We start from the raw sequence: 16,988 nt of genomic DNA, 5'->3' as shown, positions 1-16,988 counted from the left end.
ACACTTTTCTGGGCTCTCTTTGGAAATTCATTGTCATGTATTTTTTCCTTTTTTTATTATTTTTTTTTATTTTTTTTATTTCCAAAATGTTCCAGTTGGAGAGAGCAGAGTGCAGAACATGAGCTGCAGCATCGCTGGTCAAAAATAAGCCAAAATACCTTAGATCAGAATTTGATCCACAGGTAGAGGTAGGCAAAATATGGAGTAATGTCACCAACTTTAAAGGAATGTTAATTAGAAAGTTAATTGAACCTTCAGGTAGCAATAAGAGGTGTTTACTTATTTATTTTCAGCATGGCACTTTTGCCTAAGAAGAAAGAGTTACGAGGCCCAATCTCTGGAGAGAGAAATGCGATTGTCAAGGTAAGAAAAGAAGAGTAGCACAAATCTTTTGATAACAGGGTATTAAAAAAACCCACTTTGATTTCAACTTTTCATTGTGTTTCATAAGTATCACAGAAATAGAACTCACTGAGATGTAAGGCCCTGAAATTATAAATCCATCTTTATCCAAGACGTTGACTGAGATTCACTCAGGCTTTTCCCAAGACATTGTTTTCATCTCCAGAGCTCCCTGATTGATGTGCATGTTAGAGTCCACCTCTACTCAAACAGCTTCCCAGTAATTGCACCCTCCTGATTTGCTACAGACTCTTCCCTGCCAGATGCTCCTACTCCAACCCTTCATGGATCTGTTACAGGGAGGTGGAATTGTTGCCTATGCTAATCTTACATTATTGTCAACAACAAATCCATCATGAGTTGAGCTGGTAGAACATTATTCAGAAAATATGTTTCCTGATTAACTTCTCTATTTTGCATTTCACTAACGCAAATTCTCTTCTGCTGTGCTTAAACAAAGAACTCTTAAACAGGCCCAGGACTGGATCAACCCTTAGCATGTTCATCTCCTTCAGATTTCAGTGCAGTTCCTTATTTTGAACTCTGAATATACTTTACTATTCAGTAAATATTTATTAAATTGACTACTTGGATGCAACAGTGAAATTCAGCAAGTAATAAAATACTTGTAAAAACTTTTTGCTCCTAAATGATTACCTCATATTTCCCAAATGTGCCATGCAGAAAAACAGCCACCTAACGAATAGCAGAGATTTTTTTTTTCCTGTTCTCTGTGAGCCACAAATGTTCTTCCACATCCTAGACCATGGAAAGAACACTGCATAATGATTTTTATGGATATGAAATATCTAACAGGAGTGAAACATAAACAGACCCCATTAAAATTTTCCTAAGATTTTCTCCCACTATATGAAATCTACCTCATATTGTGAGAATTAAGTTTAATAGAATCAAAAGTCTTATGTAGATATAACTATTTAGTTCTAGGTTATGTGTACTGGTCCAGTGGCTCTTAGTTCCTGCTACCTTAAAATTCAGTGGAGCCCCAATTTACAACAGTGCCTTAACCTGAAGGACCATCATTTCCAGTGAGAAAGTGCTAAAGGGATTATTTTCATTTGTTCACAGAAAACTAGTTTTCATCCAGAAATAATTTAGCTTGGCTTGCCACCTTTCTGCTCAGCTTTCCTCCCTGTATTGCACAGGTCCAGTCATATGAAAAAAAGAGATTCAGATACATTGATTTTCCTCCTGATGGCTGCCTGTCATCAGGCTGGTGTGAGAATCTCCTACAAGAGGCAAATGAATGACTTTGCACACAACTTCATGCTGTAGTTTTATTTTCTGTTTTACTTTTCTTATATTTTTTTCACCAGCCATGCCAGCTTAACCTGAAGGTGAGCAGAAAAGCTGGTGAAATGTGAAATACGAAGGTAATTAATTTGGCCTCTGACCAGCCACATAACCTTTGCCATCTCTATGCTAATTTGTGTTGCACTATGTATTTGTTCCTTTCACTCCCAGAATTCCTCTTGAAACTGAAAGGGACACCTGTATAAAAAAGCCACTCTCCAGCATGAGGAAGAGAACAACTTGTCTTTACAGAAGAAAAGGCTTATTAACAGTGTTGGGTTGCTATTCTATCTGCATCCTTTTGGAAGAGGTAGAAAGGAAATTATACATTCAACACACATCTAACCCAGGGACATACTGCCAGTAGCGTCTCCAAAAAGTGTTACTGCTCAAATAAAGCTGATCTATGAGCCTCACAGCCCAGAGAGTTTTACAATGCAGTCAGCATTTTCTCCTTTGTTCCCTTGATTGAGCAGTCATAGATTTAAAACTGAGAGATTTACCAGGCAGCATAAGAAGGAACACAAACCATGTGATTTAGGTATCCAGAGCAGAGCCATCCATCCCACCACAAACCACGGGTGCCAAAAGGCAAAGACCTTCAGGGTCACACCCCAGGTAACCCTCAAGGAGACAACGATGGCTGGCAATGGGTGTTCAGGGGAAGGGGCTGGGGGGCACCACCAAAGGTTGCCCACAGCAGGATCAAATCCCACAATCAAATCCCACAGTCAAATCCTGCCCACGGCAGCAGCACCCTGAGAGCCACAGAGACCCCAGGAGATGATAACTGGTCAAATATTGGCACAGCCATTAACCACAGTGCAAAATGCATCAACCTAACCCTGCTGTAAGTCAGCTATGACCTGAGGTGGAGTAAATTTGTGGCACTGATGGTCAGTGTTGGCCCAGAGGTTTGAGAGTGGTAACTCCATACCTGAGTGGTGCTCAGAGAGCCAAGTTCTGACACAGATGCTAACATTAAACAGCAATTTCTTTTCTCCTTAGTAGAAATTAACCTAATTTCAACTGTGTATGGTTGTAGTCTCTTCCGAAAACTGACAGATTAGAATGGATTGAAACCAGCCAAGGAGGTTCTTTGTAATTTATAAAGGCAGACACGGTGATGTGGATTTAAAAATAAAAATCAATCTGAACCCTTGCTTGGAAATTAAAGGGAAACCATTCTGAGTAGTGAATCAATTGCTGACAGCTTTGAACTGCCAGATTTTAAAGATTTAAATTGAATATTCCAGCTTGAGTCACAAGTGAAAATTAGTGCAGTCGCTTTAATCACTAAATGTACTCCTCACCAAAATTATGATCAATGGAAGGGAGGACCCAGGATTTCAGTCTCCTTTGGCATTTCATATCAGCACTGGAGTGTTCTGGTGGACACCTGAGGAGCCATGAAGGAGAAGTTCAAGGCAAGGTGATGGAATATGGACAGCATATCTCAATGCACTGCCTCCACTGCTAGGCTGATATAAATTCTTCCTATTTTCTATTTTTTTTTTTAATGAAATCTGAACAAACAGTTTCATGTTTGTCTTGTTTGATTGATGTTTGTTTTTTTGTTCGTTTGCTTTTATTTTTCTCTTTAGCTTTTATTTTGATGAGAACTCAATCCCTTAAACTAAAATAAAAATATGTTCTACAAAGATATTGGAGAGACTCCTTCTGTGACTCAGATCAATAGAGAAAGCTAACCAAGGTTTGCTTTATCAGTTTCTGTTTATGCACTTGCAAGCTGCCATATGTGACACCCTGTGTGTGACTTTCTGCCTTTCCCTGCCACGCTGCTCACCCCTGCCCCTCTCTGCTCCAGAATGTCCTTAGGTGCCAGGCACAGGAAGGGTGGATCACTGGCAATTTCCTCCAGAAGCACAGCACCCAGTGCTTTAACAGCTTGGTGCCAGTGTGTCCAACATCTGGGAATATGTAACAGCTGGGGAAAAGCTCCTGTCCATGGGAGCAATGTTGCTGAGAGGATGCCCAGCCCAAGAGCTCCATGCTGGAGAGGATTGCTCTGCACCTTCCTGTACAGCCATGGCTTTGGTGTCATCTTTGCTTTCACACAGTGTATTCCTGAGGTGGAATCTGAAGATTTACAAAAGTTCTGCCATGTAGTGACTGCCTAGAAAGCTGGTGCAACCCTGCTGCTGCCAGTAGATGGATCCCCACACGGGTGTGTGAGTTTGGGTTCAAAACCCACAATTATTGTCCCATGTTTATGGTGGGCTACAAGTGTGAGGAATGCTGTTGTGTGTTAGTATCACACCTTTCTTTGGAACAGATATTAAAACCTCTGAAAAAGCAAAGTTTGCATTTTAGAAGGTGTGTAGACCTCATTTAAAGACAGTGTGGCTCAAAAGAACCAGATAAATTTCTGGAGACCTATGGAGAGGATGAACATCTAAGAAGCTGCCCTGAGGAGACCAAGCACAGCTGAAGGATCTGCTGGCCGGGGAGGCTGGAAAAGAGGATGAACACCAGAAACCATGAATCAGATTTTGCTGCTCATGAGGCAGTTCCCTCTGCTGTTATTAAGAAATAGTGGGCTTTAATAATGAAGTAATTGATATTCTTGTCATTTAGCTAATTAGCTACAATGCTTCTTCCACATCCTCTGCCTTCCATGGAAGTCTCCTGCCTGAGGACTGTGATAGCTGATGAGATCTATGGATTAATAGAGAGAGCAACAGGCACTAAGCTATACCTTCAATCAATTCAGGATCCTGGGGCTGAAAAATATTTATGCAACAGTTGGAGACTAGGAGCACTACTTCCCCTCACTGTGAAAAAAATTAAGAGGCGTTGATTACTAAAAAATCTTTGAAGACAAATATTTATCACAGAGCTGTTATGTCTTGTATAACTTTTCAGTTAGCACAGAAAAAAAAAATTACATCTTTCAATGGTTTAGACTTACTGTAATGCCTATTTTTACATAACTATCTGAGATGGTGATCTTACCAGGGTAAAGAACAGCTCTTCTATATGAGAAAGGGCTAAGCAGATTAAGACTTCAATTTGGAGTACAGATAAGTGAGGAAGAAATGACAGAGATCTATAAAATCAATGGAGCAATGCAAAAGTGCACAGAAGACAATTATTCACTTTTCTTCTAATGCAAGGATTAAGGGGAGTTAAATTAACAGATCACAGATTTTAGAAAGCATATAAAAAAGTTCACAGAAAATGCAATTAAAACTGTGAAGCTCATTAGCACAGGATGCTGGAGATGCTAAAAGTTTATGTGAGTTCTGGGAGTAACATACTGGGAAAAAAAAACCACTGAGATTCTTCTCCATGCAGGCACCCTACACATCCCAAGGTTTAAGCTGCAACTCAGAGGAGTTTTGGAGAACATACCTTAGAAATATGACTCGTAGATATCTACTGCTTTCTTCTGCAGGAGGTAAAATTTCTTTCCTTGATATATTTTCAAGCTGGCCTGATGCAATCATCTCATGCCATTATTAATAGATTTGCAGCCACAGAGAGCTGCAAAGCTGACACACAGCCGTGGATATTTTGCTGTAACAGAACCCACTGTGACTGTGGGATTAAAGCCACTCTACAAAACACACACTTCTAGGTAAGAGCCACAGCAATGCCCCTCATTTGCCCATCTGCAAAGAACTAAAGGAACTCATTTTATTTTAGCTTTTATAATTATTCAACGAAGTGATTTGAAGGTACAAAATAAACCCCAGTGACCTGAATAGTAGAAAAGGAAGTAGAAAACGGCTCATGACTCTGACTTGGGTGAGACAGAAAGCTATGAAGGACTAAAGGAATTGGCCTGCCAGGGTTAAAGCTGCTACACATCTCAGTGAAATCCTCAGGGCAGGCTGCAAGTGCTGGGTGCCAGGAAAGCTCTCGTGGATGCCATGCAGAAACCTGATTTGTGTCACTTGTTCTCTCACATGACTGAATCAAAAGTTTCATGTCCCATACACAACCCATTGGAACACATGTAATTTATGTCTTTTACCAAGTAAAATTCTGACAACATGTCATTTTTTCAGTTACAAATAGTATTTTTCCCCTCATTTTTTGGACTTATTTTTCTTTCTTTTAACATAGGAGGCAAAGAGAGGCAAAACTGCAGTAAGACTGCAGAGAGAGTGCTTATCCATGTGTTTGATGTGATCTCCAGAGTGGCTGTGGCAGCATGTACAGCAGCATGGCAATCTTCCTGCCACCTCTGTTAAACAGAAACCTGGTGCCAGGCTTAACTAGATTGCCCAGAGTCTTTTGGTAAGCAGCAGAAGATATTCAACTGCTCATTTTATTTTGATTGACAAAATATTTAAAAAAGTTCACATAAAAAAAATTAATGGCAGCAATTGTAGCCATCTGTTTGGTATCTGGTAATCAATTTAAATGGAAAAAAAAAGGAAAAAAAAAAAAAAAGATGAAGTGAGGGTGGATAAGCACCTGGATTATTAATGAATAATGAAATGTAGATTCAAGATATAGTAACCTAGAGTCCAGTCATGGAAATGTAACCGTCAGATGATGTGGAAGCTGGCTGTTTTGAGGGAATCTGATGAATGCAGGCTCATGGGAAGCTGTCACAATGATGAAACAAGTCCAGTCTGGGCTAATAGATTTATCTATTTCTACCTGGCAGATTATAATAGGATTTGGAGCCATCCTGCTGATCAGTGGGCATCTGCAGAAAGCTCATCACACAAGAAGTGTCATTTGAAGTGGATCGAAGGGGAATATTTTTTAGAGCTAGATATCTGGAGACATCATCACTCAAAGAAAAGCAGAGAAGGAAGGCTGCATTTTGGGGTATAACTTGCAACAGATTGTCAAAATGTCTGCAAAGAAGCAGCTAAAATAGCTGATATGCTGTTGTCTGTTCATGAGGAATTCCCACACGAGATTCCTTCCCATTTCTCTGGAGATCTAACAGTGCTGTAGATCCCAGTGCTGCATATTTTTTGACTGAATGTAGAGATATTTTGATAAAGCTGAGGCTGAAATAATCAGTACTTCCAAAGCCTCAAAGCCTCCAGCTGAAATGCAGGAAGAGCCAGTAAGCTTTACCAATTTGCTAAAGATAGGTGCTAAGAGAATATTCTTAGAAAGCTGGACAAAGTATTATTAAGCAGATTTTGCATATGTGAAAGGGAAAAGTAATAAAAACATTTGTTCTTCTAAAAAATAAAAATGTTTTTTAATCAATGCTTTAGTGTAGAAAATGAACAACACTATTAGGACAAAGGCACCTGAAAAAGCAATTCCCTTTTCCAAGAAATTTAAAACATGAAAAAGCAAAACATGAAATATACAATGAAATAATATCAACCTTAGTTTCAAACCATAAAGGTCAAAGTCAAGTACAGCTGAAGCGAGATTGTTATGTACACATAATACTGAAGAAATCCATGACAAAACAAATTTCATGCATAATCCCTAAACAAGGCTCACATTTCCTTCCTGCAGTACACCTATGGTCATGCTGTCCCATCAAGATATAAAATGTGCAAACAGTAAAAGGAAGGCCTTTGATTCAGATAGCAACAGCTCCAGGGGTCAAGGACAAGATTTTCAGAAGGTGCTGCAAACAGACCTGACATATCCAATGGCCAAAAGGATGTCCAAGTAATTCATTAACTCCAGTTCACCTGCAGTGGCCACTGGATTTGCTTTAAGATTAGAAGGCAGAGTTGTGCTCTATGAGCCTTTCATTCAGTGAAAAAGGTAAAAGAGTTTAAAAAAACCCAAGCTGGAGCCCTGGGATGTAAAGATGTGCAGCTGCTGCCTTCCATGGGAAAAGGTGTTTGAAAAAGAGAGAGGCAAAAACTAAAATTAATTGTGGTGTCAAGAATAACTTCTCATTAAACACTTGATCTCTGTCAAGGGAGGGTCTGCAAAGACAGTGGGACTACAGATACTCTGAAAGTACTTCAAGCAAGTACCTGGGCAGATCAACTTCTTGTCCTCAAATCTGCCTCTCAGAGTGCAAAGTGACAAACAATAAATCATTTTAGAAACGATACTCTGTTTTCCTCTTTCTCTTCTGAACACATAATTACACATGTGCTTCCACATGCTTTTCTGTACCTGCAACAAAACTTCACTTATAAAATTTAATGTAGTGCATGGGACATTTAATGAAATCTCCTTTGCTAGTGTCCTTCAGAGAAAAAATTAGGATCATATTGCTCACATGGGACCCAAGCCAAAACCTCTTATTAAATTCTGTGGTTGTTGGATCACAAGGCTCTAAAAAGTAATAGGAATAAATGGGTTCTCCTGGCTAACCATTCATTTTTCTTTAAAATAGCACTTCATATGCTTTGCCATTTTATGTACACAGCTTTGGCTTTGGACCAAATCCTAACTAGTGTAAATCAGTCTCACACCACAGGTAGTGGAGGTACACAAGCTAAAAACAAGCCTGAAACTGGCCGACTGCAAATAAGTTATAGATTTACCTGCTTCTGTATCACACTACTAGTTCCTGTTATTGCTTTGTAAAGTGCTTTGGGAAATTAAGAGAGTAGTAGGAGCTACATTAAATTAGATCCCAGTCTAATACAATCTGACCTGTATTTCACAAGGAAAGAACTTGCACTTTTGAAATGCTGAGCAATGATTTTTAGTAAGTATTAAAAGTAAGGTAGTTCAGATGGCTCTATGCTACCATGTTCAGAATCATATGGGAAAATCTATTACTGGCAATTTTTTTTCTCTCCTCCTAATTACCATTAGTGCTAATTAGTAAGTATATGTTAGCTCAATCTCATTGTTGCTCCATAATGTTTAGCTGAAAACTACAATAATGAATTCCAGCTTCTTCAGGCAAATGTAATAAAATCGTGATTATTATTCCCCAGGGCTATGCTAAAATATAATTCAGGGTGATCTAACAAGATTGTAAGTGAAAAGTTTGAAATCCATCAGGTACTGAAGCTGGCACAGTAAATATAAGGAATAATTAGCAATGTGATGAAACAAGGAGGTCACTGCCCTCTACTCAAATCCAGGTGCTGTGGCCACCATGGCATGGTCAAAATTGCTTGGATGAGTCTGGGCTGGTGGTGTCCTTACCTTCCCCTGGTTCACTTCTTGTGCCTCTATTACCCTGGAACACTGCCCACATATTGGAATCCACCCACATCTACTTCTGTATGGAATGAAAAAAAAACAAACTCCCACTTTGCTAAATAAAAAAAATCTTTTTTTCCATGGGTTTATGTGGGCTGTGCATAGTTAAAAAAATAGAATAAAAATCTAGCATAATTCAGGGACATCCGCTGTCCTGTCAATGCACTTACAACCAATAATTTTGGGTCCTATCCCAGATGTGAGTGCCTGTCCAAAGTGCCATCCCCTCTCCTGTGGCAGTGTCACAGCAAAAGTTTCTTTGGAATGACATATGGAATGACCCTGGTGAGGAGCCAGCAGGCAGGTGTCCACGAGAGGCTGTGACAGTCACTTATCCTGAGGAACTGTGACAAATGGGTCAGGACCACACTGCTGAGCCCTCTTCCAGCAACAACAGACTTTCCAGAACAAATCTGGAATAAATCTGTTTGCCAGGGCCATGCAACAGGCTGAACCCACAAGCATGAAAAGCACTTTTATAAAAATAAACATTTTCTGTTATCCTATATATCCAGTACTGCCAAAATTACATTTTCTATAAGAACAGAGGGAGGTACAAGAGTGGGAGTTTTTGATCTCACTCTGGCAATAATCCATACAAATTCATGCCCCAGAATTCTTACTTTACATAATCCAATTTATACAAACATGTTCCTCTAGTCACATGCTGCCATGAGTGCTGCAATCAAAGGGGTTACATAGATGAAGAAAGATACAAACCCAGAATGAATTCCACCCTGACCAGGTATCCCCTCACACTGCATTGCTCATCTCCACCTCCCTTCAGGTTCCATAAACTGAGAAACTAAATTTTAGAAAGGAGTAACATAAATGCACTGAAACCCAACTTTCATTGCCGAATTAGTTTGTCAGATGCAGATAGATCTTTAAAGTGAAAATGTAAATGGAGTTTAATCTCTCAATTTCAAACTCTGAAAATTAAATTCCTTTCTATGATTTTAAAAAAATGCCAAACAAAAAAAGTCAATATCCACCTCCCACTTTAAACCCAAGAAATTGCTGCTAAAAACAAAGTACATGAAAAGAGGGCAACACAATTGTCTTAATACTATAGGAGATCTGTGGCCCTCAGTCTTTCCATCCTCATTTCCCCAAATGAATGAAAAATCTCTTTAACAAGTTTACTGTAATAAAAAAATATTTTATAGGCGTTCAGGTGATGCAGGGTTGTGTCACAAAGTGTAAAGTATGGAATATCTTCTGCACGTACATGTCTGTGTGTATATCTGCAAATCTCACCAAGCTGAGAAACACTGCCCTATGCATTTTTTTTTCTTTGAAAACAAAATTTTCCTTTACTCTCTCTCTCCATACCTGTATGTACAAAATGAAAAAACCCTCCAGCTCTCTTTTGTTAAATGGTGCTGCACATCTGGAAAATAAAGAGGTAAAATTAGTGAGTGGGCAGCTCCTAAACCCTCACTTTTGGTATTTTGCTGCACCCCCTGAACCTGCTGAGCAAAGGCAGTGCAGATTTCACCCCCTGTCCCATTGCAATGCGGAGGGAAACTGTGGGAAACAGACACAAGGCTCCATTCCAAGAGAGTGCCATGTATTCTCTCTTTTTCTTCTCAGCCCTAACCACTGAACATTAACAGAATTTCTTCATTTACGAGTCACTCAGAAGCAGCACACAAAAAGTGTTGGCGTGCTGCAGCACACAAACATTGACTTTGCTGGGGGAATTGCATTGCTCTCCAACCAGGCTACCTGAGATCTTTTTTTATATGGATTTCACTCCTGTGTCACCTTACTCCAACCTGTGCCACCTCCTAGACTTCATCTAGAAAGGAGCAACAAAGGAACATGCCAGCTTGCTGCCCAAAGCCCACGTGCTCTGAGGTCAACCAAGGGGCAAACAAACCCAAATGTCTTTCTGGCCACTGGCAGGGCAGGGAAAGGTGTCACCACCCTCTGACCTGGGGGAAGAGGCCACTGCTTTAGTATCACCCACTTTCTGGAAGAAGCAAACAAATGACAAATGAAAAGCAGGTTGTTGTTGTTTCTAACTGGCAGGGTTATACACAGGATATATACATAGAGCTCTCAGCTTGACGTAAAAGCAAACAAACCAAGACCCCTGCGCTCTCATTTTTGCAGTGGTGGGTATTTGCAGTGAACTGGAAAGCTGTTGGAGGAGAGGTGTTACTTATTTGAATTCTAGAGCACTGTATTTGCTAACTAAGTAAAAAAGTAGGAGAAGTTTCACATGTTATCTCAGAACATGTGAAAATAAATCGATGCAAATACAGGCAAGAGGGCTATCACTTTGTGCAATCATAAGGCAAACTCCACAATGACAGCTGAAGGGACAAGTGTATAAAAAAATCATAGTTTTCTAGCACAGAATTTATGATTTATTTATAATAAAAAACTGCAGAGCGTAGAGATTTGGGCTTCTTTCCCTCTTTTTTTCCTTTAAAAAATAAAAATTGTTATATTGTTTTGACAAATTCCCTTCTGCTGATTTTAAAAACTGTATAGAATGTATTTTTCCCCCTTGCAGAAAAATTTCCTTCCTATTAATTGTGTCTGGTTTGTCAAAGGAATGGAAAACCTAGAAGGGTGAGAAGTGTTTATCCAAAGTACTTATTTCAAAAAGCAAACCACTGAACTTTTGAATTGTATTAACAGAAGACCTATAATGCTCTATAAAAATATGTAACCACACAGAATGGGTGGCTTTCCTGCCTTAGCCCTTTCAGAAACTAAAAAAGCACTGAAGTCACCTATGTGAGCAGTCATCCTCTCAAAAAAGCTGTCACTCCATGACACCACGAAGAGGGAGAGGAAACCACCTGTTAAGATATGTGTGTGTATATATATATATATATTTGTAAAAGAAAGGCAGAGGAGTTTTGTTTGTTTTCAAAGAATTTATCAGTAGAGTTTAACACAATGCAATCTAAGAGTGTGAAAGAAAACTAAAATGTGATTAGAAAGAAATCCCAGAAATAATATCCACAGTGTACCCTGCAGCCAAGGGGAGTCTGCTTTATCACTCAAATAGCACAGGGACAACAGAGATTTTATCTGTGTTAGAAAGATTGCAGAGAGTGATCAACAAAAGGTCAGGAGATATTTCAACAATAAATATTTGTAAGCACTCACTATGTCTTCCTAAGGTGTCCAGTAAGGAAGTTTGTATTATTTTATCTGGTGATCTGGCTCAAACTTGGCTTCTTGAGCATAGGAACAGTGAGAAGATGCAATCCAGAGTTGGGAACCCAGTTACTCAAGAGGAGTAGCTGGGAAGACATTTTGCAAGAGAAAGCCCCAGTTTTGCTAACACTGATCTTCTACCACAAAAAATTAACCATAAAAGTTAACTACCACATGTTAATTATATTTAGGAGGCAATGATTAAGTAACCTACTCAAATAATTTACCTCCTGCCTTCAAGGCTTAATTCTTCATAACATAAATAGAAAAACTCTGAGCTGCATTTTCACTTGAATACTTTGACTTGCACTTTGATGTGTGGGAAGATTTTAACCAAGCAGCTGCTAATGTAGTAAATAATGAAATAAGAAGCAAAATGATAAATATGGCTTGGCAACTAAAGAAATACAATATTAAAAAAAAAAAAGAAAAAAAAAAGAAAAAAAAAGGAAATGGATAAGCAGGGAAAGGCTTTCAAGAGGAAAGAATTATCTTAAAAACACACAAAAGATACTAGAAATCTGTGTCACAATACAGGTCCAAAGCCTTAAAGTTTGCCCGGGTCTGAAAGACAGGACTGTGTACGCAGGGGTTGGGTGCTGCTCAATAGAATATGTCTGTTTATCAGTTTTATACCAGACACATTTCTATGCTTCTTATAAGATGCACTTACCTAATTAGCAAATTAATGGTTAAAAAAGAGAAATTAATGTACTATAAAACAATACAGTTGGATATATAGTCAAAGATATTTTAAAGCAAAGAATTTGAGAAGCTGAGGACAAAAAGGAAACCATTAGAAAACAGTAATGATCTAAAGTAATAAACTATTTTGCTAACCTTTTGAATCCTTTCTCATCTTGTGGGAACTATGGACATATTAAACACTTTTCCCCTCAAAATAACTTTCAGCAAAGCTTCAGTTCAATGTGATAGATAACTGAGAAGGTGGAAAAAGGGAAAAATACAGAATTTGACAGAGTATAAGTTTTATTCATCACAGCTTCAGCAGAAGGTAATGAAGGAAAGGACCAGCTTCAATAGAGGTTCTGCAATTATTTCAGATAGATTTCCCCTTATTGCATATCCTTGAGCTTTGCTTATTGTGGAAGAAAGAGAAACAGCAAGTTCCTTAAACAAAAGCTTACTGGTGGGGAAGGGGCAGAAGCTGGTGGCACTGCTGAAATATCTGTGCATTCCATGTACAGCTGAGTGTGTGTAAGCTCACTCTGATTTACTGATGTGCTCCAAGTCATAGCCAAGAGTTTTTATTGAGTTTTCCAACAGAAGATGGGCAGACAGGCAGCACCCACATGGGTATAGACATTCCTTCTGAGGTTTGTCTGCACAGGGGTGAAAAGCACTGTTGGCTGCCCAGGTACCCAAGCTACATTGCACTATTCACCTCTTATTCCTCAGAAATATAAATCTGAGGAAAATGAGAGGCTGTTCCTGTGCTGAAGCCTGCAGGAAGGTGGTGAAGAGTTCATTGAAAGTCCTCCTGGGAAGCAGGTGGGATGTAAGGCAGCGCCACTGGGTAGGAAGCAATTGAAATCCATGCTCTGTGCCAGGCCAACAGAGCTTTGAATGAGAGTTTTGGCTGTGCTGTGCCACAGGCTTGATGCAGCAGCTTGATGGCTACAGCTGCAGTAAGGCAATCAGGGGAAGGTGTTTTGAGAAGCGTTTTTAATGAATCTAGTTTGCAGAGAAATATTTAAACTAATTGCCTCCCTGTCTTGTTGGCTGTGCTCCCAGCATAGCAGAGGCAAGGTGGCAAAGGCTCTGCACTCAGCTCCAGAGGAAGCACATTGCAGTTTTTGGAGCTATGTTTCAAGCACAGCACTGTTGGAAAAATTCTTGAGAGAATTTGGACTCTGCTCAGTCAATGAAAGCTCTCTTGACAAACGAGAGTTCCCTGGCCCTGCACACTTCAGCACTGGTTGGTAAATTCTTTGTGCATTCCTTTCCTCCCTTGGCACTCAAGTTTGTGGAATGTCCCCTGCCCATGGCAGCAGGGCTGAAATCAGATATCTTTAAGATCCCTTCCAACCCAAACCACTCTATTTTACATGATTCAGCAGCAAGAATTCTTGTACAGATAAAAGGTATAGACTTGAGATTAGACTGGGTCACTGTCCTTGCAACCAAACATCAGTCTGAGGCAGCACACTTTCCTCCCACAGTGAGCAGAATAGTTTCTAATCAGCTAAAGCATTTCTTCCTCTCTTGTTCAGAAACCTTTAAGAGAGAGCATTGCTGCCTCCTCCTTTGTGCAGTGACTCCCCAAAAAACACCCCTTCGATTGAAATTGCTTCTACTTTGAATTTCATTTCAGCTCACAGGACCTGAAGTTTAAAACACTGGTTTTACTACCCAATGTGCATTAGTAAGTTTAAATGTAATTACAGTTCTTGGTAATAAAAAAATCTATTATTTATTGACATTATGAGAGTTCATAATGTCAATAAAGAACGCCAACCATACTGAGCTGTCATTGGACTTCTGGGATTTCCATTGGTGCAAACTAAGTCCTGAAGAAGTTCCTGTAGTGTGTGTATAGGAACCTTTAATCCACCTTCTCTATTTCTATCTCCCTTGTGCTGGCAGGGGGCTTGGTGCCCTATGGGAAAAGCAAGGAAACAAATATCTAATTGAAGCTTTCATATCCTTTCCACACTAAAGGCAGCATCTGGTTCAGGGACGGACACGCCACACCTTCACTATTGAGTTTTCTCAAAGTCTGCTGAACAGCAAAGCAGTTTTATTATAGCTCATAGTGGTGTCTCACAAAAGGCACTGAAGGTTTGGGAATGAGAGGGAAGGCTTAGGGTAACAGCTTCAAGGCTGAAAAGTTGTTCAGCAAACTGTACCACGTCTGTCTAGAGACCTCTGGCAACAAAACATAGATGGATATCGAGCTTCAGAATGTAAAAGATTTGAAGAGTGCCTTAAAGACAACATCTCCACAGCCCAGTGCTGTAGAGACTTGGCAAAACTTTCACAGAGCCTGGTAATTTCCAGGAATGCCCCAAGGAAACTTGCCCACCTTTCCAGTTCTGTGGAACTCAAGTGAAACTGTAATGTGCTCAGCTCATCCTGACACTCGCACAGGCACACTGCTGCAGACTTTTTTGTTACTGATTTAATTTATTGCTCACATGCATAAGGTGGTGAGCCACAGTGGATCAATCTTTTTTCCAACACTCAAAACCAATTTCTGTACAAGCCTAGCCATCCCCTTTCTGAAAAGCACACCAAGTAGCATCACAGGAATCTGCTGTCAGGTTTTTTCTGGTTTAATGGGATCATGGTGTGCAAACATTAAATGTTGGCCAACAGCAAGTGGAATGACTGCAGGCCTGAAGTGTAATCACACCCAGTAATTTCCAGGGATGGCAAATTATTAATTTGTTACTATTCATTCTTTTCAATTACAGGGTACTTTTCCTGGGAAGCTGTTTTCTCACTGAACTTTCAGCTGCAATGTGCCCTCCATTGCCCTGACACATTCAGATACTCTAATAAGCTGGACTTTGTGAAAATCATAATTACTGTGTGTTGGGGCTGAAGAAAGCCTCAGAGATGAGAAGAGATGTGATCTTCCAGAGCAGTAAACATTTACTTAATATACTATATCAGCTACCATCTGTCTATCATGTGACCTTTAAAGATCATAATTTACAGTAATGTACTATGAAAGATAGCTTCTAATTTGTATTATCATACTGTTGCTGAATTACTGCTTTCTTTCAATGATGCATACATTTATGCCAGCTTGTTAGAAAAGATCTTTTTTTAGAGTTTACTGAAACTCAAAAAAATAAAAAAGGTATTCCACTTCTGAAGAGTTTTGTGATAATTCCAATTTTATACACTTGTTCCTTGAATAATTTATATACCTGCTCAGTACTAGGATCTGAAATGGAAATATTTTAATATAGAGAGCAGGATACGGGCAGAGTCTGAACTCAAAAGACAACAAAGGGATCTGATCCTGAGGTGATCACATTGGCTTTTTGTCTGAGGTGGGCACAGACTGGATGGACAAATAGAAACAGGTCAGTGGCCGAGTTCTGCCAGGCCGGGGCTCTACTAAAGCTGCACAGCACATCAAGTCAGGATTTCTTGCAGATTTAATTTTAGACTGCTATCAAGCATGATAATCACATTGTAACTTAATTCTGAGGGAAGCAGATATGCCCTGAGCTGTGTTACTTTAAAAGGAACAATCATCAAGCCCTATTCTTTTCATGGTCATGGTAGGACAGATAGACAGCACTTGAATATCAGGGTAACTTTTGAAGTTCTGCTCATTTTCCATAGCACTCTGTTTGCTAGAATATAACTATAAGGGGAATAAGGGGTAAGGAAACAATGAGGGCTGCTGTTAAGTAAGCATATCTGAACCCCTTGTGCAAACCAGAGAAAAAGGACCCTGGATTTTGAGATGGGCACCATAACCACATCAAAAAGTGCAACTGCAACAGTGCCGAGAGAAATGTGCAAAACAGATTATTCTTCCTCAAAGTCACAAGAAAGGGAGGCCTAGGCAGCCTCCCAGAATGCCTCTTGGATGCCATCATGCAGCACGTTGGACTGGATTATAAAATTGCCATGTGACTCCCAGAGATTTGATAAAGCTAAAACTCACTCTGCATTGACTGATGAGCAGCTCACTTCCCTTGTGAGCTTGGACTGTGTTCACAAATCTCAGAGGCAAGGAGTTGTCACAGCACTTGCATAAATTATGACTGAATCATGATATTATTAATCACTCTACTGTGTGATAAATTCATTCTTTTTCACTGCTCCCCCATATCTACCACAGGAAGCTGTAAGCCTTTCCTAGTAATTTTCATGTTTGGGGGTTTTAACTATTTTTTGCCAAGTACCAGATGCTACAAACAAAACCAAAAGCCATCCCACAGTATTTGTTACAGCTGTGAGTTGGTTAT

General features: G+C 39.6%; 1 protein-coding gene across 2 annotated transcripts in view; it reads right to left on the bottom strand.

Moving 5' to 3' along the window:
• LOC110473331 (uncharacterized) overlaps nt 1-16,988 on the bottom strand; it is a 346,314-nt gene that overhangs the window by 83,848 nt on the left and 245,478 nt on the right. The gene's annotated exons all lie outside the window — the stretch shown is intronic.

This window comes from Lonchura striata, chromosome 6, assembly GCF_050655825.1.
Source record: "Lonchura striata isolate lonStrDom1 chromosome 6, ASM5065582v1, whole genome shotgun sequence".
Lineage (NCBI taxonomy): Eukaryota > Metazoa > Chordata > Aves > Passeriformes > Estrildidae > Lonchura > Lonchura striata.
The sequence above is the reverse complement of the archived record's forward strand: the minus strand, read 5'-3'. Positions and strand labels throughout refer to the sequence as shown.